Below are 12,610 nucleotides of genomic sequence, written 5' to 3'. Positions count from 1 at the left end.
TCTTTTTTAATGGATGATTTCTCTATAAAAAGCATAGACTTCATCATTTTTAATTTTTCTCGTAAAATCATGAGATTAACGACAACCAATAGATTGAGATTACTTCTCGGTCCTCGCATGTACGGTGCGTTTCGAATATTTGCACGTAAAATCCGCTGCTCGGTTTGCCAGCCAAAATTTATGATTTTTATTGCACCAGAATTTTCTATCGTCCAGATACCTCATGCGCGCAATAGTGTAATAAAATATTGTAGAACGGAGTAGTTACAAATATCACCATATCAGCTTTGGAACTGAAATAGAAAGACGTTAATTATACGCGACTAGACTAGACGATGGGCCTGCGCACATGCACATGCAAGATTTTTTTTGGCCGAACAATTTTTTATTTTGTTAATTTTTAAATATGCAAATATGTAATTCGTTAATATCATGAATTGAAAATATAAATGAGAAATATTACGAGTGAAGAAGAAACCATTGTTATCTTTATTCATTATTTTTTATCTATTATTTTTTATATATAGGGCTAAGTGCATTTCATTTGGAATGAGCTCTTTTACACCAAATCTAGCTTTAGAAGTTTTGATTTCTCTACAATATTCATCAAGTTCATGTCCTAATGTCAATCTCCAAAGTGTGGGCACTTATGCATGAGCTGCAATTGTTCTTTTGCATCATCCAACAGCATGCGTTTGATATTTCCTCGACAACACATTATTCTACCTTTTTCGTGACGAAGTGACAGGAATGGTAGAAAATATCCATACTTGCGATGGTCATCATTTGAAAATAGTGCTATGAAAATAGTTGTAAAAGGCTTGCATTTCCTTGGATGGTATGGACTTAAGTAGTAGTTTGAGTCCTTTATTTCGGTCTTAATGGAAGAATAAATCGGTGCCAACCAACATGCATGCAGATAGGTTTCCAACTTGAAGAAGAGTATGCAAAAACTGTTGCCCATAGTCATCTAACGTGGCTAGTTCAACCTTTAGGTTGAACTGGTTTAATTATCGAAGCACGTTGTGATCCTTTGACAGCCTTGAGAGAACCTTTGCACTGTCGGTAAAAAAAAAAATTTGAGAAATGTTGTTTAATATTTTATATAGATACGCAGACAATAAATACATTTTAAATTACTTGTACACCACTCCGTCCCATTTTTTTCCAAATCTAATTAGGCCACCTGCATTTTGCGAAGTCGAAGTTTTGGTGGTGAAGTTGAGTTGAAAGTTGGAAAACCCCATTGGAAAGAAATCATACAGGACGTCCCATTTTAGAGAGTGCAGATGCAAAATTATAGCGTCATATTCGTATGAATTGATTACGACCGGTATCTGCAGAATCGTGCAAACATGGGAAGAGCGGGTCTCGAATTCAGTATATTCCGCTTGTGATATTATCCAGTTCCGAATACGAAATGGAATTTCCGATCTTGGCATGGAGAATCCGGATGTCGAAAAGTTGTATTTTGATCGGCATGAAATAGGCGAGGACATTTGGTAAGTACAATTAAATTTATGGTAACCAAAAAGGGTATATTTTCAATAGTGATCTCAAATTAATGACGTACCAAACAAATGCAAGATTGGGGGAAACTATTTCTAATCCTATTCAGAACAACCCATGTGGGCTTCCATTTTTTAAATGAGCACACCGTATAGATGCCTTTCACAGACCTCTAATTCCATACCTTTATTTGATTTTATATTGAAGATCCTATACCATAGCTTTCATAGCTTTCAGATCCCCTTGCGTAAAAAAACAACATCACGGTTGAATTATTCATAGCTTTCAGATCCCCCCCTGCGTAAAAAATCTTGGTCATACACGTGTCTTAATTTTTTTTTAGTTATAGATTCACCCTCATAGTTTGGCTATAGACATTTTCGCCCACGTATCTTCTCGTCGACGCTCGTTCTCGCCCGTGAACAAACCAAATCCGCTTCAATATTAAACCGAACCAAATTGCACCGGTCCAACTAAATAAAACATAATTTGATTACAAAAAAAAATAAAGAAATGCTATACAACGTTGTCTTTTGTTCCCCGTCTCCAATCGAACAAGAAACTATTGAAGCCAACATACAATCTCAGAGAATCCCTGAAATCGCCCATGAAAAATTCAATCTCGTCGACAATTTTCACCGACCCGAGACCGCTAGCCCTTCCCAGTTCTGGCTCCAGCTCCGAGCCCGACTCCTCGCCTTCCTCTCCCTTTCCTCCTGGCCTCACGGTTCGGTAAATTTCTTGCTGAACAGTCGAGGTGGCTTCCGCCCTGATTGCTATCTTACCTTCTCAGCAATCAGTCACCGTCTAATTGATTAATTTATTCTTTCAAGAATTGATCATCTACTGATCTACATATATATATTATCAATGTCCACAAAAGTTCAAGATTTGCTCCCAATGCCTTCCTGATCACTCTTAGCCCATCAAATACACGCAATGGATCTAAGCTTAATTAAAACAGGTTCTCGTAACAATTGCTCGTTCTTTCTCAGAAAAAATTCTTAAATAAATATTAACCCAAATTCATCAAATATGAACCCTAATTTTGATCAATTCTACCCAGCTTCTCTCTAGCACAAACACAGATATAGATGGAAGGATGGGAGGCATAAATCCCTCAATTTGTTCCCATATTCTCGCCTAAGGAGAAACGAAGAGGAAGAAGACGAAGCCCACCTGTAGATAAGTGGATGAGCAATGACATAAACTTCCAACATAAGGCAATTACATAATTTACCGTTGCAATGCGGTTCGAATTAATATTGAAGCAGATTCGGCTCGTTCACCGGTGAGGCCGAACGTTGATGAGAAGATGCATGGCCGAAAATATCGATAGTCAAACTATAAGGGGTGAATCTTGAATAAAAAAAATGTACGACACGCGTACAATCAGGATCTCAAGTAAAGGAATCTGACGGCAAGAAATAAAATAACCGTGGTATTCTTTTTGCTACCAACCGTGGTAGCATCACCCTCTAATAACAAATCGTTTTGGTATTCCGCATTAAGCATCACGCCAACGTGTTTGGTGTGTTTAATTTTACAATGTGATGGACAAAAGATATCGTGATTTTCATCCAAAGATGCAATTCAATTCATTCAACTTTTTATCATAAAAGGCACACATTTATATTCTGTTTGTTCTTTGCAATTTTTTAAATTTTTTGGGAAAAGCATAACAAATAAAATATACTATTCCAGTTCATTGCTTCGCGTATAATTCAACGACCGTATGTATTACGTTTTTTTTAATTCAACTTTGTGGCAATAACGAGCAATTTAGATACCAAATCATTCCCTCCGTCTGGCCATTGCCACCAGAACGCTGACCACGCTCTTCCGCTACCACTGGCAATGGTGAGGATCGCCGAAGCCCCCCATTAAATTTCAGTGATGGATGCAGGGAAACCTTGCCAGTCTCGTCTAACTCGGATAACCTCCGAGGGAAGTGGCCAACTTCGACGATGGCTGAGAAATAGGCAGTGGACGGTGGCCAGGGCATGGCTTTGGTTAATGAAGGGCTATGGCATTCACTTGAACTGGGCCTATCAGTTTCTTAGTTTGGAATTTTCAGTATAACTTTTATTTATTGATGGATCTCAAACTGGGACAGAATAATGGGCTCCGATTTATAAGAAGCCCGTAAACATGTTAGATTTAAAGCTGCAAATGGAAAAAAAAAATATTGCTTGAAGAAGAACAAAATATTCCCGGCTTGATTCCCGATAGTGGAACTTGCATGCCCCTTTGTAATTAATTTGGCTAAGGAGAAGGAGTAAGCGACTTTTGTGACATTAAAACATCGGTGTCTATGGACTTCATCAATGGTTGCACGAGTCGTGTGGGGCAGTCAAAGTCACGAACGTCTAATCGTAGCTCCATGGGTAATCCCTCACCGGGGCAGAGCTAGGATTTTCTTCTAGCAGGGACAGAGTAATGACTTGACACATATAATACATTCCAGCGGGGGCAAATATTAATTTAACATGAATATTAAGGGGCAAAATTTTGAAAATTTATAAATTTTGAGGGCAAATCTTAAAGAAGTTGAAAATCCATGAGGGCAATTGCCCCCAAGCACTAATAAGGCTCCGCCCCTGATCCATCGCTCATGCGAGTGAGAAGCGGAAGACTCAGAGTTGCCCAACTTTGATGGGCTCTTCGGTTTATCTTTGGGCCTTTCTCCAAGAGCAGCCCAAGCCCAAGTTTTGGGCCACATCCAAAATGAAAAATAATTGCCCAAGCTGAAGAGCAGCCCAATGAGTTAGCTTCATTGACCGTCAACGTCAGCTCCGAGCCCTCCACATAATCCTTCCTCCTTCATCGAGCTCTGATCAGCAGTCTCAAGCTTTTGAATGTCACTTAATTGTACTCTCGCTAGCAGTGGCGCATACTGATGGTCGATTTCAAGATCAACGCAATGCTGGCCTAGCCCATCATTTGTCAAGGACATGACTGCACTCCATTCTCAATATGTACTTAGAGTCCCGTTTGCCAATGGTATTGATCGGGTCCAATATTCAATAACGATGACCACAGCTAGAAAGATGGAATGAGACTCAGTTCATCTAGATTTGTCTGCTGTAGTAAATAAGCTTATATGACTGGTTTGTTGAGAAAAGGGATTTGAGATGAGCTTTTGCTTTCCCTGTGATAATTGAAAAATAAGAAGTCGATTTGAGAATGCCGTAAACTTGTTTGTGGCTGAACCGAACTTCCGAAATCATCTTTTGCCAATATATTTGAACTTTATTTTGTGGAAAGATCACTTGAAATGAGGTCCAAATCCTTCTTTTCTCGATAGCAAAGGACTTGAGGTCTTACTCGTGAAGGTCATGAGATCATTCAATGCTTAATAAGGGCATTAAAATTCATTATGTGAGATGCCTTTGCTGCAGTTTCTGATAGGATAGATAATTTGCTCTAAGAATGCTGGTTTTAGACCCTCTCTGTGTGGTATTCCGTCGGGCTTGAGTGATGGGACGTCATTCCTAGTCAAATTTGTCAATAATGTGAGCTTGATCTGCTCGTTCTTCATCGCACATTTTATTCAAGATAAGTGTGGTCATAAGCTTGCTTGCCATAGCCTCGCTTTATTGTGCTTATTCAAGTATTTTAAAGTATAGTGATGCGATCTCCTTGCCTTCTCTATGTGTTTCGTTTGCTTGTGGGGTGTAAATTCTTGGGCTTGTGATAGCAATATAATTACTGTTGTTTTTCACCTCTCTCGTTCACTTTTTGCACATTGTATGTGCCCTCGAGCGTCAATGGGACGAAAGCCGGAGACAACTATGGTAGGAAAAACCGAGGGAGAAAAGTCTGAATGAAGAGCCATGGTGCCCTGCTTATTCGATCCAAAACTTGATAACTCATGTAGCTTGATCTAAGCTTAGGTTCCGTACTGACACCGACTCAAAGAACGGAGGATGTAGAAGGAAAAACCGTAGGGAGATTTCCCGTCATGCGCAGCTAAACACCTCCTTTCATCATCCTTACTATTGTTCAATGGCGTAATTGATATATACTATCAAAATGATTGTGCCCTGGGCATACATGACTGTTATTACTTATCATTTTGAATACTCATGCATACTTTAGAATGATATCAGTGAGTCATTCTCCAACTTCAAATTGATTCCATGGAGTCTCAAGAAGAGACGAAAGCTATTCAATTGCAACTTTTGCATGCAAGAACACGTAATTAATCTCGTATAAGGATGCTTATAAGAATAAAGCATGATGCAAATCTCATTACCATCATGACATGCATGAACCATGACGTATGCTGCCGGTACGAAATGGTCTTGTGGAATCTTATGGATTATATTTTTCTCAAGTACGAGAATGATGCACGTTGGAGATTTCCGATGTTTATTATCTTTTGCATACATTGGAAAATACAAGATAATAAAAGATAGGATTATATGCACTTCTACCTCTAAAAGGATCTCTCTGACAACAATGACTCGAGACACCTCCGCGCCCTCGCACTCAGTCCCGACAAGCTCAAGTTTACTCGCCTGGGACTTTGACCAACTATGAAGGGCTCAAGACACCTTCACGCCCTCACACTTAGTCCCAACAAGCTCGAGCTTCCTCACCTGGGACTTCAACCGACTGCGACGGACTCGAGACACCTCCGCACCCTCGCATTCAGTCCCGCCAGGCTCGAGTTTCCTCGCATAGGACTTTGATCGACTACGACGGCCTCAAGACACTCTGTCCCTCCCACTCAGTCCCGACAGACTCGAGTTTCCTCAGCTAGGACTTCGACTGACTATGACGGGCTTAAGTAACCTCTCCCTTTCACTCCGTCCCAACAGACACCTATGGACGTCGACTGAAGACCAGAAACTCGAGTAACCTCGCCCTCTCACTCCGTTTCCACAAGCTCGAGTATCATCGCCTATGGACATCGAATAAAGACCACAGGCTCGAGTAACCTCGCCATCTCACTCCGTACTCACAGGCTCAAGTAACCTCGCCTATGGACATCGCCCAAAGACCACGAGCTCAAGTAACCTCGCCCTCGCACTTTGTATTCACAGGCTCGAGTAACCTCGTCTATGGACATCAACTGAAGACAATGGGCTCAAGTTTCCTCGCCTTCTCACCCCATCCCCACAAGCTCGACAAACGAAACTTGCCTTGGACGACGACACCGCTTACGAGCTCGAGTATCCTCACCCTTTTATTCCGTCCCCACAGACTCGACGAACGAAACTCGCCTCGAACGACGACACCACTTATGGTCTCAAGTATCCTCGCCCTTTCATTCCGTCACCACAGGCTCGACAAACAAAATTTTTCTCAGACGACAACATCGCTTACGGACTCAAGTATCCTCGCCCTTTCATTCCACCCCCATAGGCTCGACGAACTGCCCTCGCACTCTGCCCCGTAGGCTCTAGCGACCTCGCTTCGAATAACGACACCGCTTATGGGCTCGAGTATCCTCGCCCTTTCACTCTGTCCCCACAGGCTCGACGAACGACCTCGTCTCGGACGACGACACCGCTTACGGGCTCGAGTATCCTAGCTCTGTCACTCCGTCCCACATGCTCAAGCAGCACTCGCCTCGGATGTTGACACTGCTTACGAGCTCGAGTAATCTTGCCCTCTCACTCCGTCCCATAGGTTCGATCTACCTTGCCTCGGACGTCGACACCCCCCACGGGTTCAAGTGACCTAGCCCTCTAACTCCATTCTGTAGACTTGAGCAATCTCGCCTTGGACGTCGACACCATTTAAGGGTTCGAGTGACCTCGCCCTCTAACTCAGTAGGCTCGAGCAATCTCGACTCGAGCGTTGACACTGTTTACGGGTTCAAGTGACCTTGCCCCCCGAGCTTCTCTCACTCCGTCCTCACGAGCTCGAGTTGCCCCACCTCGGACATTGACTCCATTTATGGGCTCAAGCAATCCTCGCCCGACACCAAGACCTATGACAAGCTTGAATAACCTCACCTCAGACATTTACTAACTGAGGGCTCGAGAGCTACATACGCTATACTAGAAACAACCCCATAATACACTATGGGGCAAGTGTCATATTTCAATTTCAGCCACAGAAGGTTTTTTTCGTGCCTGCACAATGCCACCCCGAAATCGGAGGGCGAGTGATATGTAAATAAATTACAGCTCATTCAGTTATTTAAAACCCATGAAGGCATGTGGGCTTATTGATAAAGCCTAAGCAATTTCCACATTCATCATCTTCATTCTTGATTTATATAAGAAAATTTTCAAAGTAAACTCAACACACTCTCTCTCAATTAAGCTCAAAAAACTCTCTCTAACTTGAGCGTCGGAGGGGGGTCTCGGACACCACACCGAGAGCCCTTCTTTTTCTTGCAGGTCTCGAGCTGCGATTAGACTAGAAAAAGGACTCCAAAATCCTTCGTGATGGGGAGAGGATTCCGACCTAAACCTCTTTTTCCCACATCAAAAACTGCTCGCTAAAACTCCCTCTCCCTTTCCTCTTCTATTGGATATATGCACTATAGAGCACAAGATATAATTGCTTTTCGTTAAAATTTCTCTAATTAAAAAAAAATCTGGAATTTATACATAGCTTCTCATGTAGGTGTTTGGTCCTAAATTGTGCCAACAATTGCACTATGTTTTGTCCCATATATCATAAATTTGTACACACATCATCTAAATGTCAAAATTAGACGTGTAAATATGTCCTCCTTATCCAAACACATGTACTATAATAATTGCCGGCCCATGTATTTATTGAAGTGCACTCACGTTTTAACATCTATAAAATATAAAAATAGACTCTGTTTTGGTCATATATAGAGAATAGCTATAGATTGGCTTGTTGTGACACCTTCTTGAGTACTTTTGATAATTGAGCTTATTTTCTTGGGTGAATTATTTGAGCTTATTAGCTAAAAGGAAAAAGAGAAGAAATCTTGGACTCAACAAATGAGAGCCACCATAATAGTTACTTGTGCCGGATTTTACTTTGCTTCATTGTGAAGGCAAGGGGCCGTTTTTTTTTCTTTTCTTTTTTCTTTTCTTTTTTCTTTTGAGACAATAGGGGAGAATTTCAGAAACCAAATTGGACTGCTCCAGATAGATGGTTGCATTTTGGCAATTAGAGGGAAAAAGGAAAATCTTGTCATGTGCATACGAGCTTAATCAGGGCAAAGAACACGAATTCATATGTTTTTGTTGGAGGTATATATTGAGAGAGATTGTCCCGCGTGAAAAATTAAAGAGAAGTGGGTACTCACATTACGTTAGACTCGAGTGGATACTCACACTACGTTAGACTCTAGTGGGTACTCACACCTTGTTAGGCCCGAATGTGGAACTCATGATTAGTGAAGTTCGAGTCTGAAAGTGGAAGCCTGGTTCGTAGTTCGTTTGAGTGTGGAAGATGAAGTCCACCTCGAGGTAGTTAAGAGCCAAGTTCAAAAGAAAGGAGAGTCTGACGGTGAGTGTTTAAGTGTTCACCCGACACGTGTAGGTATAGAGTGAGAATGATCACACTGTGTCATGTGAGAGCGGTTGTTAAGAGAGATTATCTCACATGAAAAAATAAAAAAAAAATTCACAGGTTTATAAAAGATTAGATACCATAATTTACTGGCTCAAAGTTTTGGATTGGAGATGTATCTAATAGCTTATATATTATATAACTTTATATAAAACGACCATACATATATGTGCCCTTTGCATTATTTTCCATGCGAGGTGTGGAACATCTATCTAAATTCTTAACTGGTATAAATAATTCGATTTATGTTAAGAGAGCATGTCATCCACAAGGCATGGATCAGGTAGCAAACTATTCGCCAGTCAATTGTAGATCAGAGGTTCAAAACGTACTAAGCACTTCGTGGGACAACAAATAGATCTCTAAGTGGTGATTAGTCTTAAGTAAATAAATTGAGAACACTTTGTAATATTATGGAAAAATAAAGAGTGAACTAACGATTTGCCCATCGAGAAATTAATGTTACATCAAATCAGACTTCAAGAAATTTTTTACATCAAATTGGATCTTGACAGATTAAGTATACATCAGATAATCCCTTTCGTCTGCCTTACATTCAATAGTGGACGAAAATATCTGATGTGGCATTATTTTTTACTTTTTTTCATCAATTTTGACATTGACTTATTAAATATACATAATATTGTCCCTTTTATCAAAGGATTCCGTCGCGTTTTTAACAACAGACAAATAGAAGTGGCAATATGATATACATTTAAAAGGTTAAGGTCGAACTTGATGTAAAAATTTTCTTGAAGTCAAATTTGATGTAACATCAATCTCTTGAGGGACAAATTATTAGTTTACTCAAAAATAAATTATTTTAGAGGTGAGAAAATATTTTAACTCAATACTCACCTTAAGGTCATTGAAAAGACATAGTATCCTAGAATCTAAAAGATATTCTATGCAACGGATATTATTATCGGTCCATCCGGTTGGTTAGGGGAAGTTTAATTTTTTGTAATTTTTTTTTTTTTCAAATTCGATCAAAAAATGTGTCACGTAATTCGACCGATGTGTTATGCCAAAATGATCTAATTGTAAGGTCAACGCGTTTTTAGTGATTTTATATTCAACACCAATAAAATTCTACAAAATTCAAGCGACAAGTTACGCCAAATGATCCGATCATTAGGTCGAAACGTTACGTCTTTTTAGTATTTTCAAATCTAAACCGAATAAGTACCATGTAATTCCGTCGACATTTTATGCCAAATGATCCATAGTAAACCCCTTTTTTTCATTTTTTAAAATCCCATTTTTGGCGTTTTCAAATCTGACCTAATTATACCAATAGATCTTATCGTAGTTTCAGCGCATTATGCCTTTTTCACTATTTAAAATCCGACCTCAATATAATTCCACACAATTTGATCAACACATTACGCCAAATGATCCGATCTTAGATCGAAAAGTTACATATTTTTAATGTTTTCAAATCTGACCCGAATAAAATATCACATAATGCAGTCGACGTGTTAATTTCAAATCATTATAATTGAGCTATTTTCAAAAAATACTTTTACTCCAACTTTTATTTAGAAGAAATTTCGTTCTAGAGATACTAAATATACAAATTACAATATATGTAATATTCTTTTTCAAATTTTAATTTTTGAGTACGAAATCTTTTTTCTCTTTTCTTTTTTATTTTTCTTCTTTCGTCCAATATTTTTAATTTTGACCGGACAATGTAGTGATGTAACCTAAATGATTATCATTATGGTTGACATGTTATTCCTTGACAAATATAATGTCATGTTTTATACATATATGAAATACAAGTTTTTCTCTTTTTTTTTATGAGTTCTTGAAGATTTGACATCGTATATTTGACTTTATTATCTCTATCTATTTTACCTTTATATGAAGACTTAGACACATATCCTATACTTTCTTTTTATAAACATTCATCTCACAGACATAGACTTTCTTCGTCTTTATTGCATATTTCTTAATAAATTATACTAATTAGACGCATGCTTTTTGAATTACACGTAATACTTTTTCTCTATTTATCTATATGGGAAGATCCGACATGAAAATTACTTCGTTGTTGATTTATTTTCATAAATTTACAAAATACAAACATTTTCATTTTTGTAAAGTTCATCATGTCTTCCTTTACTTAATATCATTTTCAACTCTTATTTGTACCTATTTTTTTAAGAGCAAAACTACAAATTCTACATCTAAGAATCAACTCATTTAACACATTCAAAGCACACTCCATGAAATAAAAAGAAAAATGATATCATATATGATGACATGATACTATCTTTTAAAAAATTATGTTATTTACTATTAATAAATAGTTCATAGTTTTTACAAGTAAGTAGATTTATGATTAGTTTCAAATATACATTATATTGATTATTACACAAACCATTACGACGAATCAAAAAATTGAAAAAAAAAATTCCAACCCGCAACAACTCGCTGAGTTGCCTAATTTATTATAATGACACTTCCAATTTGAAACTAATAAATTTTGAAATTCAATTCTTGTTAGTCGAACTTTTTGTATCTTTGTAATTTCCATTTCCTAATTCTAATTAGCTAGGATCTTATCTTATCTTATCCAATGGAAGCCGGTCCCATGGTGAAACATCATGGAACCAGGTTTTGCATCGTCTCTTTTACTCTTTTACTTTCCCATTTTCGGATAAATAAGAGAGAGCGAAAGACAAATAAGTAAGATGCGGTCGTCTTAGTTTGGCACGTCCTTTTGTTACCGCGATAACGAAAAAGAAAATCATATCATCAAGGCCTTGACTCACCTATCCAAATCCATTTTTAACTCTTAGGCCTAATATCAAATCGGGGAAAGGTGCCAAACTATTATTCTTTTGTTTTGGTATTCAAATCATTTCTTTTATAATTTCTGAACTCTTCATGGAAAAATCAGAAAAAGGGCCTCAGACTTTTTTTTTGGTGTAATTAAGTTTTGATCCTCCTTTTTTTCGTATAATGTCAATTACATGGTGAAAAATTGAAAGACGATGATTGATATAAAGAATCATATTCATAATTTAGTTTGTTCTTTGTTAAATGATTAAAAAAATATTAAAAAATTAAAATTTAGATAATAAAAAGTCAAAATTGATTTGTTGCAGAATAAATTGTTGAAATAATCCTGATTTATTTTGTTTTCCATATGTACACTGATTTATTATAAATTTACAATTGCATATATATTATATATCGACAAAAATAACTTTCCCATCTATTGAACTGTATGATAAAATAAATAATAACTAGGCAAACAACTTGCGCTTTGCTGTGGGATAAATACACATACATTTGTGCAAAATTTATGAAGTCATGATTTTGAATGTATCCTTACATGTGTAGCGCCATTAGTAACTGGTAAGGCCGCCTAAATGTGTACTTGCATACTAACTTACTTGAGTTCATGGGCTTATTGTCGAGAGGAAGGAACTCCTTCTTATCAAAACATAAATATTTAAGTATCACTTGATTTTGTATATGATGTTATACAATTTTTATCTATTTATGCACTATTATTATTACAATCTTATCACTATACTTATTTATTGAAATATAAGTCGCAAATGCACAA

General features: G+C 37.9%; 1 long non-coding RNA gene across 1 annotated transcript; it reads right to left on the bottom strand.

Annotated features, from left to right (window-relative positions):
* Positions 1-1,953: 1,953 nt before the first annotated feature.
* LOC116197458 lies at positions 1,954-3,357 on the bottom strand. The gene is made up of 2 exons (XR_004155045.1): positions 3,300-3,357; positions 1,954-2,688 (listed from the first exon to the last, which is right to left on the bottom strand). It is a non-coding gene; the product is annotated as an uncharacterized LOC116197458 (long non-coding RNA).
* Between the last annotated feature and the right edge of the window lie 9,253 nt (positions 3,358-12,610).

Source organism: Punica granatum, chromosome 2, assembly GCF_007655135.1.
Source record: "Punica granatum isolate Tunisia-2019 chromosome 2, ASM765513v2, whole genome shotgun sequence".
Classification (NCBI taxonomy): Eukaryota; Viridiplantae; Streptophyta; class Magnoliopsida; order Myrtales; family Lythraceae; genus Punica; species Punica granatum.
The sequence above is the reverse complement of the archived record's forward strand: the minus strand, read 5'-3'. Positions and strand labels throughout refer to the sequence as shown.